The sequence below is a fragment of the Ochotona princeps genome, chromosome 2, assembly GCF_030435755.1.
Source record: "Ochotona princeps isolate mOchPri1 chromosome 2, mOchPri1.hap1, whole genome shotgun sequence".
Taxonomy (NCBI): domain Eukaryota; kingdom Metazoa; phylum Chordata; class Mammalia; order Lagomorpha; family Ochotonidae; genus Ochotona; species Ochotona princeps.
The window spans coordinates 26,122,286-26,135,663 of record NC_080833.1 but is presented as its reverse complement, the minus strand read 5'-3'; the positions used below and the strand labels follow the sequence as shown (position 1 = coordinate 26,135,663).

The 13,378-nt window shown below is 42.7% G+C and overlaps 1 pseudogene; it reads right to left on the bottom strand.

Annotated features, from left to right (window-relative positions):
- Positions 1 to 1,061: 1,061 nt before the first annotated feature.
- LOC118758548 (peptidyl-prolyl cis-trans isomerase A-like) lies at positions 1,062 to 1,551 on the bottom strand (annotated as a pseudogene).
- Between the last annotated feature and the right edge of the window lie 11,827 nt (positions 1,552 to 13,378).

Below are 13,378 nucleotides of genomic sequence, written 5' to 3'. Positions count from 1 at the left end.
TAATTTTTTTTTATAAGATTTATTTTTATTACAAAGTCAGATATACAGAGCAGGAGAGACAGAGAGGAAGAACTTCCGTCCGATGATTCATTCCCCAAGTGAGCCGCAACGGACTGGTGCTGTGCCAGTCCGAAGCCAGGAACCAGGAACCTCTTCCAGGTCTCCCACGCGGATGCAGGGTCCCAAGGCTTTGGGTCGTCCTCTCCTGCTTTCCCAGGCCACAAGCAGGGAGCTGGATGGGAAGTGGAGCTGCCGGGATTAGAACTGGCGCCCATATGGGATCCCGGGGCTTTCAAGGCGAGGACTTTAGCCGCTAGGCCACGCTGCCGGGCCCTCCCCCTTTTAATTTTGTAGACTAAATGTAACTTGAAGATTTAAAATAATTTTGCCCAAGAGATTTAGGGAGTGAACTAGCAGATAGAAGATAGTTCACACTCTGCCTCTTTTATCTGCTTTTAAGTACATGAAATTTTTTTGAATGGTCAAGAAAAGAAACACCATTTTTTTAAAGATTTATTTATTTTTATTGCAAAATCAAATATACAGAGAGGAGGAAGAAAGAGAGGAAGATCTTCTGTCCGATGATTCATTCCCCAAGTGACTGCAATGGCTGGTGCTGCGCCAATCCAAAGTCAGGAGCCAGGAATTTCCCCCAGGTCTCCCATGCGGGTGCAGTGTCCCAAGGTTTTCGGCCATCCTCGACTGCTTTCCCAGGCCACAAGCAGGGAGCTGGATGGGAAGTGGAGCTGCCGGGATTAGAACCAACGCCCATATGGGATCCTGGGCATGTTCAACTTGAGGACTTCAGCTGTTAGGCCACCACGCCAGGCCCAAGAGACACCATTCTTTTGAAATACATTGAAGCAGCAATTGTGGTTATTGTTTAGTTGTTACTTCATAATCACAATTTTAACTGCAATCCAGCTAGACTTGGAGGGAAAAGTCAGGAAACCATGGAACCCAGAGAACTGCAATAACAGCACAAAAATTACAGAGTGCTGGGAGCCGATGGGGTGCAGGGCGGATCTTCTGAGCCACAGAGGGTTCAGCTCAAACAGAAATCAGAGAGATTCCAGTTGCCCACTGCTGGTGATGGCCATCTTGTTGCTCGTCTTGCCATTCTCCATGACCCAAAGAGCTTCATGGCTTTTATCAAATACTCTCCTTCACTCCACAGGAGACCACAGGCTTGCCATCCAAACATTCCTTCTGGACATCGCAGATGGAACGCTGGGAACCATTTGGGTTCGGTCCAGCATTTGCCATGGACAGACAAGCTGCGGGGACCTGGATGCTTCAGGATGAAGCTCCCATCATCAAAGCTCTCTGCATAGATGGACTTGCCACCACTGTCATTACGACCTGCCAAATCACCACCAGGCACACAAACCCTGGCCTGATCTTGTGAGTGAAGGAGCACTTGTCACTAAATCCTCTCTCTCCAGTGCTCCAAGCACAGTTCCCACTGCCCTTGGGGACTCTGTCTGCAGTTAGCTCAAAGGAGACATGGCCCAAATTCTCACTGTCAATGGCGAATAGTAAACATGGCATTGAACAGCACGCAGTTCCTAGTGACAACAACCTTGACAAACAACAAATTAGTGATTTCTGAAATAAAGCAAAACTGAAACACTTGAAAACTTGAAGTCTTTCATTATTTTTTTAAAGATTTATTTATTTTCATTGCAAAGCCAGATATACAGAGAGAAGGAGAGACAAAGAGGAAGATCTTCTGCCCGATGATTCATTCCCCAATTGGCTTCAACAGCTGGTGTTGCACCGATCTGAAGCCAGGATCCTAGAGCTCTTCCGGGTCTCCCACGCGGGTGCAGGGTCCCAAGGCTTTGGGCCGTCCTTGACTGCTTTCCCAGGCCACAAGCAGGGAGCTGGATGGGAAGTGGAGTAGCCAGGATTAGAACCAATGCCCAAATGGGATCCCGGCGCATTCAACTTGAGGACTTTAGCCGCTAGACCAAGGCACCAGGCCTGTCTTATGGAATTTTTAAAGATTTATTTGTTTTCAATAGAAAGGGTGTCGGGGGAAGAAATCTTCCAACTGTGGGTTCACTCCCCCCAATGCATTTATCAGGAACTTCCTCCTGGTCTCCCACCTGGAAGGCGGGGGCCCAAGTACCCAGGCCATCCTCTGCTGCTTCCCAGTTGTATCAACAGAAGTTGAATCAGAAGAGGGACATCCAGAACTCACATTGGTGCTTCTATACAGGTTTCTGACATCACGAGTGAAGGCCTAACCCACTCTACCACCACAGATTATGCTTTAGTTTTTTTTTTTTGTCTTTGAGAATAAGTTTTGCTTTCATGCATATGTGTACATATAAATATATATGCATATGTTTAAATATGAATTCTCTTGATGTATTTTTAAAAGACTCGTTTATTTGAAAGTCAGAGTTACAGAAAGAGAGAGATCTTTCATCCACTGGTTCACTAGAACGAGGATGAAAAGGGGTCAGCCTGTCTGTTCTGAAAACTGGAAACCAGAAACTGAAATCCATAAGTAATCCAATGCTTCACGGCACTGTTTATTTACTTAGAAAGGCAGAGCAACATATAGAGACAGACAGGCAGCCAAGCAGACATAAATAGAGGAGACAAGCAAAGAGAGAAATCTTCTATCCGCCAGTTTACTCTCCCAATGGCCACACTGGCTGACGCTGAGTCAGGCAGAAGCCAGGGAGCTGTAAGCCCTTCGAAGCTGGCATCAGAAGTGGGAGCTTACCCTGCTGCACTGTAACACTGGCCTCAGTTAAAAGAAAAAAAAATCTTAATACTGGGGAAAAACTGGGTCACTAAGAAGCAACATAATTTTCAGGAGCCATGTGGCAAAAGTCATTAACTGAATGGTTGTTCTGTAAGCAAAGTGACGTCATTAATAGCAATTGCCTCTCACAGGCTATAGCCTCCCAATTCCATAAATATATGAATCACAATGTTAAGCTTCCAAAATACTAACTTTTGGAGAACATCACCAAACCAGTACAGATGGTGATAGTGAATCTTAGGCCCGTGGTTGTTTTGATCCTGTGTTTTGCATAAGTTAAAAAGATTATGTTGGTGGAAATGTATCTCATGGTATTTCGTAAGTTCTAGTTACATTCTCTGTAACAAGATAGGGAAATCTGGGCCAGACATGCCTCTTCTCTCAAGGCCAACATATGATACTTGCCCTTTCTCATGTGTCTGCTAGGGTTAATGGCACTGTCAGCCATTCTGGAGAAGGAAATCGCCATGAATGTATCGTTTTTTTCCTTTCTCTGAGCCCTGTCACCACCCATACTTTCAAAGTCAAAACAGTGATCAAGACCAATTCATTCTGCTTTTGGCAACGTCTGTCACACCTATCTCTAGCTGTCCGTTTGCACTGCATCTACCAGCCATCACCAATTTCCACAGGAACTGGTTTTTTTCTTATTTAAAGTAAAAAATGAATAATACATACACCTAAGAGAAACATTTTTAAAGATACAAAATATTAGAGAATGAAAATAACCCTTTCATGACTGTCAGCAAGCCACCCCGAGGGAGCTACTATGACTAGTGTCTTATAGATCTTAGCAGAGAATACACATCTACCACGCACACTTCTCACAGATAACATTCAATGTGCATAATTTTCACAATTAGCATGTTTGGAGATAATTGTTTATTACATTAGCATCCATGAAATGGATTCATGTGTTTCAATTTCTTTACAATATGTCCTTCTATGCAAGTCATAATTTGTTTACCCATGCTCTTGGATATCTAGAGTGTTTCCATTTTTTTATGACATTTATTTTATTTATTTGAAAGGCAGAGACACAAAAAGAGAGAGGGAGAAACAATGAAAGAATGGCCTTCCATCTACTGATTTGCTCCCCTAAAATGGTTGAGGCTAGGCCAGGCTGTAACCAGGAGCCAGGAGCTCCTTTCTGGTTTCCCACATGGGTGCAGAGACCCAAGCACTTGGACCATCCTCTGCTGCTTTCCCAGGCTCATTAGCAGGGAACGGGATTGGAACTAGAGAAGCTGAGACTTGAATCAGTATCTATATGGGATGCGGCTCTTCAAGCGGTGGCTTAACTCACTGTGCCACAGCATCAATCACCCACTGTTTTTTTTTTTAACAATCAACATTCTTATATTGATGATTTTAATCAAATGTGCTACTCTTGCAGTATAAATTTAAAATTAGAGAATTAAGATGGCGGGTAAGGGTAAGGATACGTTTAAACAGATGGAGAAACATTACCCAGTGTGAAGCAGACAGGGCACATTCTGGGAAATAGGAGAGGACATAATGACAGCAGAGGGGTACCTGGAGACTGACAGACACAGGAAAGCAGCGGACACAACTGCGTGGTGTGGTGTTACAATGACCAAAACCGCAGTAGCATTTAGTGGGCGATGATCTGGGCAGCTGGAACTCCACCAGCAACAAGGTGGGAAGGGACGTTTGCCAGGAGTGCAGGAGGTGAACCCAGACAAAGAACTGCCTGACCTGCTGATCTGTTTGATTTGACCAGGAGCAGAAACAGAGTGACAGGTCCCAGATGGGCAGTGTGGGAACATGGTGAAATTCACATCCCAGTCTGCCCTCTAGAGCCACATTAGGCACCCACCATTTTATACAGGAGGCAAAGGCTATGGACAGTACTGTGCATGCACTGGGCTGGGAGTGAACTCATTTCTGGCTCAGTGAACTGCAACAACATGATCTCCTACAGGTTTCACCCAAGAATATATGTAAACATATAAAGGACATATAAAGAAATGCCAATTAAATTCAAGGGGACCTCGCACAGGAAACTCTACAGGCCAGAAGAGAATGGAGTGACATGCTTCAGATTCTAAAGTAAAAAATTGTCGGCCCAGGATAACGTACAAAGCAAAGCTTTCCTTTGTCTTTGAAAAGGAAATAAAATTCTTCCACAGTAAAGAAAAGTTAAAACAATATGCCTCTTACAAATCTGCCCTACAAATGGTACTCAAAGATATTTTCTTGACAGAGAACAGGAATAGCACCCACCAAAACCAAAGGTAAATGCGAAGAACATCCCAGTAAAATAACAACAGAAGACTAAATCAATGAACAATCCATTGCTACGTGACAGGACCAAGTTACCACGCATTTATATCAATGCAAATGGCTTAAACTTATCAATCAAACATCATAGATTAGTAGACTGGATTTAAGAAACAAACCACCCCCCCAAAAGAAGCAAAACCCATCTATTTGTTGCCTACAGAAGACACATTTCACCAACAAAGATCAGTGGAAACTATATTGCATGGATTTTGATATTTTTTTAGGTTTCATCTGTTCAAAACACATTTTTCTGATTAAATCCTTCACTAATTCATAGAACATACAGTAGCATCATTTTCTTCAAGCAGGTTCTTGATTTTCTTTTTCATTTCTTCAATGACACATTAGTCATTCAGTAGCATGTTATTTAACTTCATGGCATTTTTCATTTCTTCTTTTCTTCCTTTTGTTGATTCTGTTTTGTGGTGTTTCATTTAAGGGGATGTATAGTAACTGTGTAATGGAGACTATCATATCCAGATGTGAGGATACAATGCAGTATGCATCTCTACTTCCAGACACAGATGGACTCCAAATGAAACTGTTAATTATATCTTGACAATAGGATGCTCGTCTCTCTGCCATTGTCCACACCAGCAATGATGGACATATGACTGCTTGTAAAGTAATATACTATAGTAATAATATAGGGGAGCTTGGGGTGAGAAGGAGACTTGGTGAGGAGATAAGGGAAATCCCAGGGCCTATGGAACTGTATCATAAAATGATAGTAATAATAATAATAATAATGAAAGTTTAAAATCTAAAATTAAAATGTCCAGATCAACATGTGTATATCTCTTCTATGTTGTCACTAATGTTTAGTAAAGGTCTGTGTATCTACAGTTGTGTGTGAAACTAGGTATTTCTCTGCACCTTCATCCACAAAACCCACTAATATATTCATGGTATGCTGCCAGTTGCCAGTTAAGTGAAGAATGATAGCTTGTAGTTCTAAGAATTCTCAAAGCTACTGAGTTGAAACCTGTTTCATTTCTAGTTTGTATAGAGATTGTAAAATGCTCCTTCAAAATATTTCAGTGATTTCCTCACTTGTCTTCCTGTCCCCAATGTTTTACCTTTCACCCTTTTTGTATACCACCTCCACAATTACCACAAAAAAGTTTTGATTGTGCTGTACCCAGTCTTCAAATCGCTGATTCCCACATTCTTTGACAACACCGTTCTTTTGCACCCTTAATAACTGTGGAGGCTTTGTTTATGCTGAGTTACTATATTTGAAACTAAATCCTAATAAAAATCTCAAAAGATTCATTACTTCAAATTATAGCAATAAATCTATTACATATTTATATATATAGTGTATTCCATGAAAAATAACTGTATTTTCCAATACAACATTGTGAGAAGGGTTATATTTTTGTGAACTTCTTTCACATTTGACTTAATAGAAAACAGCTGGATTCTCATATCTTCTACATCTAATCTACTGTGATGTACCGCTTTGGTGTTGGTTGAAGTCTAAGAACTATATCTGGCCACTCAGATAGATATTTGTCAAAGAGGTAAGTATTTTTAAAGCTTTTATGGATAACTGTGACTATTCTTCAGTATTATACCAGTAATAAATAGATTCAATGTGGTATCTGCAGCTGTATGAGCAATATTTTTTTATTCAGCTACATTTAAATCCACTGGTCTATGTTGTTCCTTGAATGAAAGTTTTACTCATGAGTAATTTTGTAACATCATATACTGGTCATTTGGAAAACACTGGTTTATTGAGTTATGCCAATCATCTAAATGTTGACACATTGCATTATAAAACATAGAAAAAAAATTCCTTTTTTGTCAACACTAATCTCACCAGAAAATCTGTCAAGCTCATCATGGCTTATACACGCTTTCCCAAATTCCAGTTTCCCATGAAAACTTGGATCTTATTACTGGCAACAAATATTGTCAGTTGTTTTCCTGGAAGTGATAGTGTGCATTCAATTTTGAGAAAGCATATGCCAAATACTCAAGTCTGTGTAACCATAGGGCACCTGTCAGTCATTCTTTCAAGCAAAACTGCTGTTCCATGAAAAAGGAGCTAGTTCAAGTTCCCAGAAACAGGTCTAATCCAATGAGTGCTTTTCCTTGAAATAATCATTATGGTCGAATATGCAGCAGAAGTGCTTTATGGCAACATGCCATGTAGCCACACAGAATATTTTTAAAACGTGTTTCAAAGTTAAGATTTAATAAAACTAAAAATTAAGCTGGGGGCAGGCCTTTGGTATAGTGGTTAAGATGCTATTTGGGATTCCCGTACCCCAGATCAGCACGCCTGAATCTCAGCTTCCTGCTAACGCACACCATGGAAGGCTGGGGAGCCTGGCTCACAGAGTGGGGTCCCTGTCACCCATGTGGGAGACTTAGACTACATACTGGACTCCTGGCTTCAACCTGGTCAGCCTGGGCTGTTGCAAATATTTGAGGAGAAAATTGGCAGATGGGAGCTCTTTGTTTTGTTTTCTCTTTGTGTCTGTGCCTCGCAAATAAAGAGATCTTTAATTAAAATCAAATAAATATAAAAGCGATGGTTTAGAGAATAAGCTGATTACCTCCCGTGTCAGAGTTCAACACCTGACTCTAGTGCCTAACCTAAGCTTCCTACCTGTACAGGCGTTCATAGGTGCAGGTAAGGATGGCTCAACCAACTGGGCTTCTGCTACCAAAGATGGAGAACGAGTTCTCAGTTTCCAGCTTCCACCCATTGTGGACATTCGGGAATGGGCCAGCCATCTCAATGGATGGAATATCTCTCTCTTTATCTTTCTCTCTTTGAGGCTCTCTCTCTGCCTAGCAAATGAAAGAGAGATAAAATGACAATCATTTTCATGTAGGTGTTTTATATCATAATTTTTAAAGGCAAATAATGTAATTATTATCGAAAGTTTGGCCTCGTGAACCACCTGAAAGGAGGTTCCCCACAATCCACTGTTGGTCTATAACGTGTGCTGATATTACATGCTTATATTCATCAGTGGTTATGTTCCAACTGCGTTGACGATCAAACCCACGTGCCATAGCCTGGTCACCAAATTGTTTGTGAGCTAACCTGCTTTTCCACCCCTGCCTTCTCTGTCCAGTCATATGGACTTCTGTGGGTCCCCAAACACAAAATGTACCTTCAGACTTCTACATCATTGCTCAGTCTGCATTCCAGGTTTTCCCTTCTTGCTCTATTCAAAAAAACTATTCATCCTTTAGACTCCATTGCAAACACCTGTTCCCAACAAGCCAGGACAAACTTTCCCTCCTTGTAAACTCTCTGGGCATTTTGTGTTTCCTTTGTTTCTCATTTGGTTATTTGTTTCTGTCTTGTCACTAGATTATGAGAAACTCTGTCTAAAAACATATTTCCCTCAAATTTTAAAATGATCTTGCAGCTTTACATGAGAGCCAGAATGAGTGCTGGTCAGCCAGGCTTTGCTGCCTGGCAAGTGCCAGGACTGGGTGCAAGCCATGTCAGACTGGATCACAGTACTGCCAGCAAACATGAGATCTGTGACTGGGAGTGGATCTAGTAGGGGACTGTGGGCACTCCTCTGCTGGACTGAAGCTCCTGCTGGTGAGTATGAGAGCCAGGGCTGGAGATGGGCTGGACTGCACAAGGTGACAGCACCTTTTGACACACAGAGATAGTACAGTCAAAACTTGGTAATAGAAACTACTTTTGGGGGGCCCGGCGGCGTGGCCTAGCGGCTAAAGTCCTCGCCTTGAAAGCTCCGGGATCCCATATGGGCGCCGGTTCTAATCCCGGCAGCTCCACTTCCCATCCAGCTCCCTGCTTGTGGCCTGGGAAAGCAGTTGAGGACAGCCCAAAGCTTTGGGACACTGCACCCACGTGGGAGACCCGGAAGAGGTTCCTGGTTCCCGGCATCGGATTGGTGCGCATCGGCCCGTTGCGGCTCACTTGGGGAGTGAATCATTGGATAGAAGATCTTCCTCTCTGTCTCTCCTCCTCTTAGTATATCCGGCTTTCCAATAATAATAAATAAAAAAAAAAAGAAAAGAAACTACTTTTGGGGCCCAGTGTGATGGGTCAATTGGCTAATCCTTCCTTTACAAGTGCCACAATCCCACATGGGTGCTAGCTCCTATCCCAGTTGCCTTAATTCTCAAACAGCTCCCTACTTGTGGCTTGGGAAAGCAGTTAGAAGATGGTGCAAGTCCTTGGGACCTTGCATCTGCCAGGGAGACTGAGAGGAAGCTCCTAGCTCCTGGCTTTGGTTTGGCTCAGCTCCAGGTATTTTTGTGGCCATTTGGGCAATGAACCAGCAGATGGAAGATCTTTCTCTCTGTCTTTCCTTCTCTCTGTAAGTTTGCAATCCTCAGAGTTTACTCCGTCAAGATTGCATCCCACCAGACCACCGTAGTGGTACATCATTTTTTAAAATTATTTATTATGTTGCATTATGTGACACAGTTTTATAGACTCTGGGATTCCCCCATACCCTACCCATGCCCTCCTCCCATGGTGGATTCCTCCACCTTGGTGCAGTATTACAGTTCAAATTAAGTCGAGATTCTTTCGTTGCAAACATGTACCAAGCATAGAGTCCAGCATCTTATTGTGCAGATAAATTCAATAGTTTCTTGGGGAGACCATCTCTGATCTGAAGGCAGAGCTGGCAGACTATCGTTCCGATCAATTAGAAGCCCCAGCACAACATCAACAACAATTTACAACATTATGGAATTAATTGAAATGGTATTGAGTAATCAATACGTTATAACAGCGCAAGTTCTTAACCACATCCTGTGACTGCTTCATTGACCCTTCAGCTTTTGTTTGTACACAGAACCAGCTGCTATACATATTAAAGTGGCCATAGGGTACTCTTCAGCTGTCTCGTGTCTGTTTTCATTTTAGTATTTAGCAGTTTATTGTGTTGATGCATAATTTTGCTGAACTTGGCAGATTTTAGGATAGTCAAAACTGGCTTATAACTCTAACAAGGCATATGTCAACAGTTTAGGTGCAGAACAGTTTTAGGAGAGGTGTGCAGAGAAATCTTCAACACCCCAGTGAGGAGTAACTAATCTTTGTGTCCTACCTAGTAAGGTATATGTGGATCCACGCTGATCATTTCCTGTGTGGTTCTAAGCTTTTCTTGTATTTCTCTATCTATTCTATTTTTTTTTGGGGGGGGGGGGGAGGGGGGGCCTCCGGAACGATCCTGATGGTCATTGCAAGCGAGGGTGGGGATCCAAAGTTGGAGCTGAGTAAGGACCAGAACAAGCTCCTCTCCCTAGTCCCGAAGGAAGTTTGCTGTTCTTCTTTGTCTGCAGATCCCTCAGGGCTCCTGGCTGTTGTTCTGATGACATGGTACATCATTTTAAGCTGCTGCCTGAAATACCAGCATGACATGAGTTGCAATTCCAATCCCAGGTGCTCCACTTCTGACCAAACTTCCTGATAATGTGCCTGCAAAGGCAATGGAAGATTGCTTCGTTAGCTGTGTCCTTGCTTCTCATGGGAAAGACCTGGCAGAAATTCCTGGCTCCTGACTTCAGCCTGGCTCAGCCCCAACCATTGCAGCCATTTGGGGAGTGAGCCAGTGATGATAGATAAAGCTCTCACTCTCTCTCTAATGCGTTCCAATTCATAAGTAAATCTTTAAGAAAAAGCAGGTTGCTTCCCAAGGGTTGGAGTTTCACAAAGCAGCTGGGACCTGAGGCTCCTGCATCCTCTGAGTGCCCATGTCTGCATCTTGACTTTGTTTTGGAGTCTCTCTTTGGGGAGGCGGCAGAGGATGGATCCTCTCACCCACAAGGATGACCCAGACTGAGTACCTGGTCCTGAATATTATGAGCATGTGCAGAGTAAACTACGGATGGAAGCTCTCTTTCTCTCTCCTTCTGTCTCTGTCTGCTTTTCAAACAAATAAAAATAAAAACATTAAACAAAAAAGATTGCTCCCCAATTTAATGATGTAAACCATCAGCTGTGTACATGTTTGTGAGAGGTGGTCTACAACAAAGTCCACTGGAGCAAGGCTCTTATCCCTGGGCCTGTAAGGAGAGAAGGATACAGGGAGCTTAAATTTCAAGTTCTGGGCTCGGTGCCGTGGCCTAGCGGCTAAAGTCTTCACCTTGAACGCACCAGCATCCCATATGAGTGCTGGTTCTAATCCCTTTGGCCCCACTTCCCATCCAGCTCCCTGCTTGTGGCCTGGGAAAGCAGTCGAGGATGGCCCAGAGCATTGGGACACTGCACCTATGTTGGAAACCCAGAAGAGGCTCTGGGCTCCTGCCTTCAGATTGGTGCAACTCTGGCTGTTGTAGCCACTTGGGGAGTGAATTATCAGATGGAAGAAATTCCTCTCTGTATATCTGACTTTGCAATAAAAATGAATAAATTTTTGCTGATGGTATGTTGGAGCTTTCAATTGACTGGGATGATACTCTGCTGGCTCTGTCTTCAGACCAGAGAGGATATACCTAAGAAGCCGTTGAACTTGACTGGACAATAAGATGCTGGACTCTATGTTTGGTATACGCTTGCAATGGGGGAATCTCAACTGAACTTGAGCTGTGGTTATGCAACAAGGTGGAGGAATCCACCATGGTGGGAGGGTTTGGGGAGGGGTGGGAGAACCCAAGTATCTATGTAACTGTGTCACATAATACAATGTAATTAATGAAGTTAAATAATAAATAATTTAAAAAAATTTTTTTTCAAGTCCCCTCACTTGTAGAATCCCCTATTAGAAGCTGATGGACATGATAGCCTGCTCTAGATAAAGAGAAGAAATGATCTATAAACATTTCTGAAAATGCGCCTTAAAATTTCACAAGAGAGGGATCCAAAGCTGTAAGAATTTATCATGATCTTTTTCTCATTGGAAAGAAATATTCAACTTCCCACTTAAGATAATGATCATGATGTTGTATTCTTCTTCTTGGAGAGGGCACCCCGAAATGTCAAAGCTTGGATCCCGCAGAACCCAGATCTTTTCTCCACATGGGTATGCACTCATCCCTCCCTGGAAAGGTAAAGTTTGAGACATGGCTTAGTCCCAGAAACAGACTAAGACTGGTGCTCCTGTGTATCCCTTGCTGACTACCATATCTAGGCAGGCATACTCCAGTCCTGTCACACAATAGCACACATGGGACCCCTGGTGTCATGGCTAAATCTTTACCTTGTAAGCATTGGTTTGTGTCCCAGCTGCTCCACCTCCCATACTGGACCCAAGTGGAAGACACAGAAGAAGCTCCTGGCTTTGGGTTGTTCAGCTGCAACTGTTGCAGCCCTTTGGGGAGTGAGCCAGCAGGTGGAAAATCTTTCTGTTTCTCCTTCTGTCCATAAATATGATCTGTCCTTCCAATAAGAATAAATCAAGCAAACAAATAAACACAAGAGCACACATGGAACCAGCAACTCATTGGTGGTCACAGATTAGTGAAACTACCTCTTTAGAGACACACAGAGACTGCCTGACCAATAATTGCAAAAAAACTAATTTCTGGACCATGAGTTTTCAACTGTCCCCTACACAGTCATTGACTTCCTGTCTTAGACATTTTTAATGCGATGTATTTGCTCTCCTATGCTTGGCATACTTAAAAGCATACAATAAATAATTATTAAATGAATAATTTATAAGGCTTTGCCTTTCGGGCTTCCAGCCTCTGACAAGCGTGCTAACAAGTCATAAATTTATAAAACTAGGTACAGTTGTAGTAAAGAGGATGACAGCTCTTCTCTTCTGTTTATTCACTACACTAATGATATGGAAATGAGCATTTTAGAGAGCCTTATTTAAAATGCAAATAGACAGGCTGTGCCCACCAGAGGTCAGATTCTGTAGTCTGGAGAGGAATTCAGGGGGTCATGTTTTCTATGAAAGCTGATTAGAGGCCACTTCTAGGAAAATGCATCCCTGGCCAGTAAGATAAACATCAGATAAGTGTCAGGGCTTGGTGGGGTGTACAATTCACTTCTTGAAACCACTCTCCAGATGGCTAGTCCTTATCAAGATGTGCCTGGGGTGCATTCTGGCGGGATCCCTTGCCCAGACATTCTTTCCTTCGGCCGCTTTCGTGGAAATAATACCAATTTAGGAAATCAGATACACCTGAGAATTCAAACTGTTATACCCTCTGCGCCCCAGTTTATCTGTAAAACAGGGACAATAATGTCACTCATAATTTTTGTGACGTTAAATGCATTAATCTCTGTATCCAGTCTAGTACATCCTGGTTGGTCAGTAAAACATCACTTTGAGGGGCTGTTGTGGTGGCAAAACAGGCTAATCACCCATCTGCAGC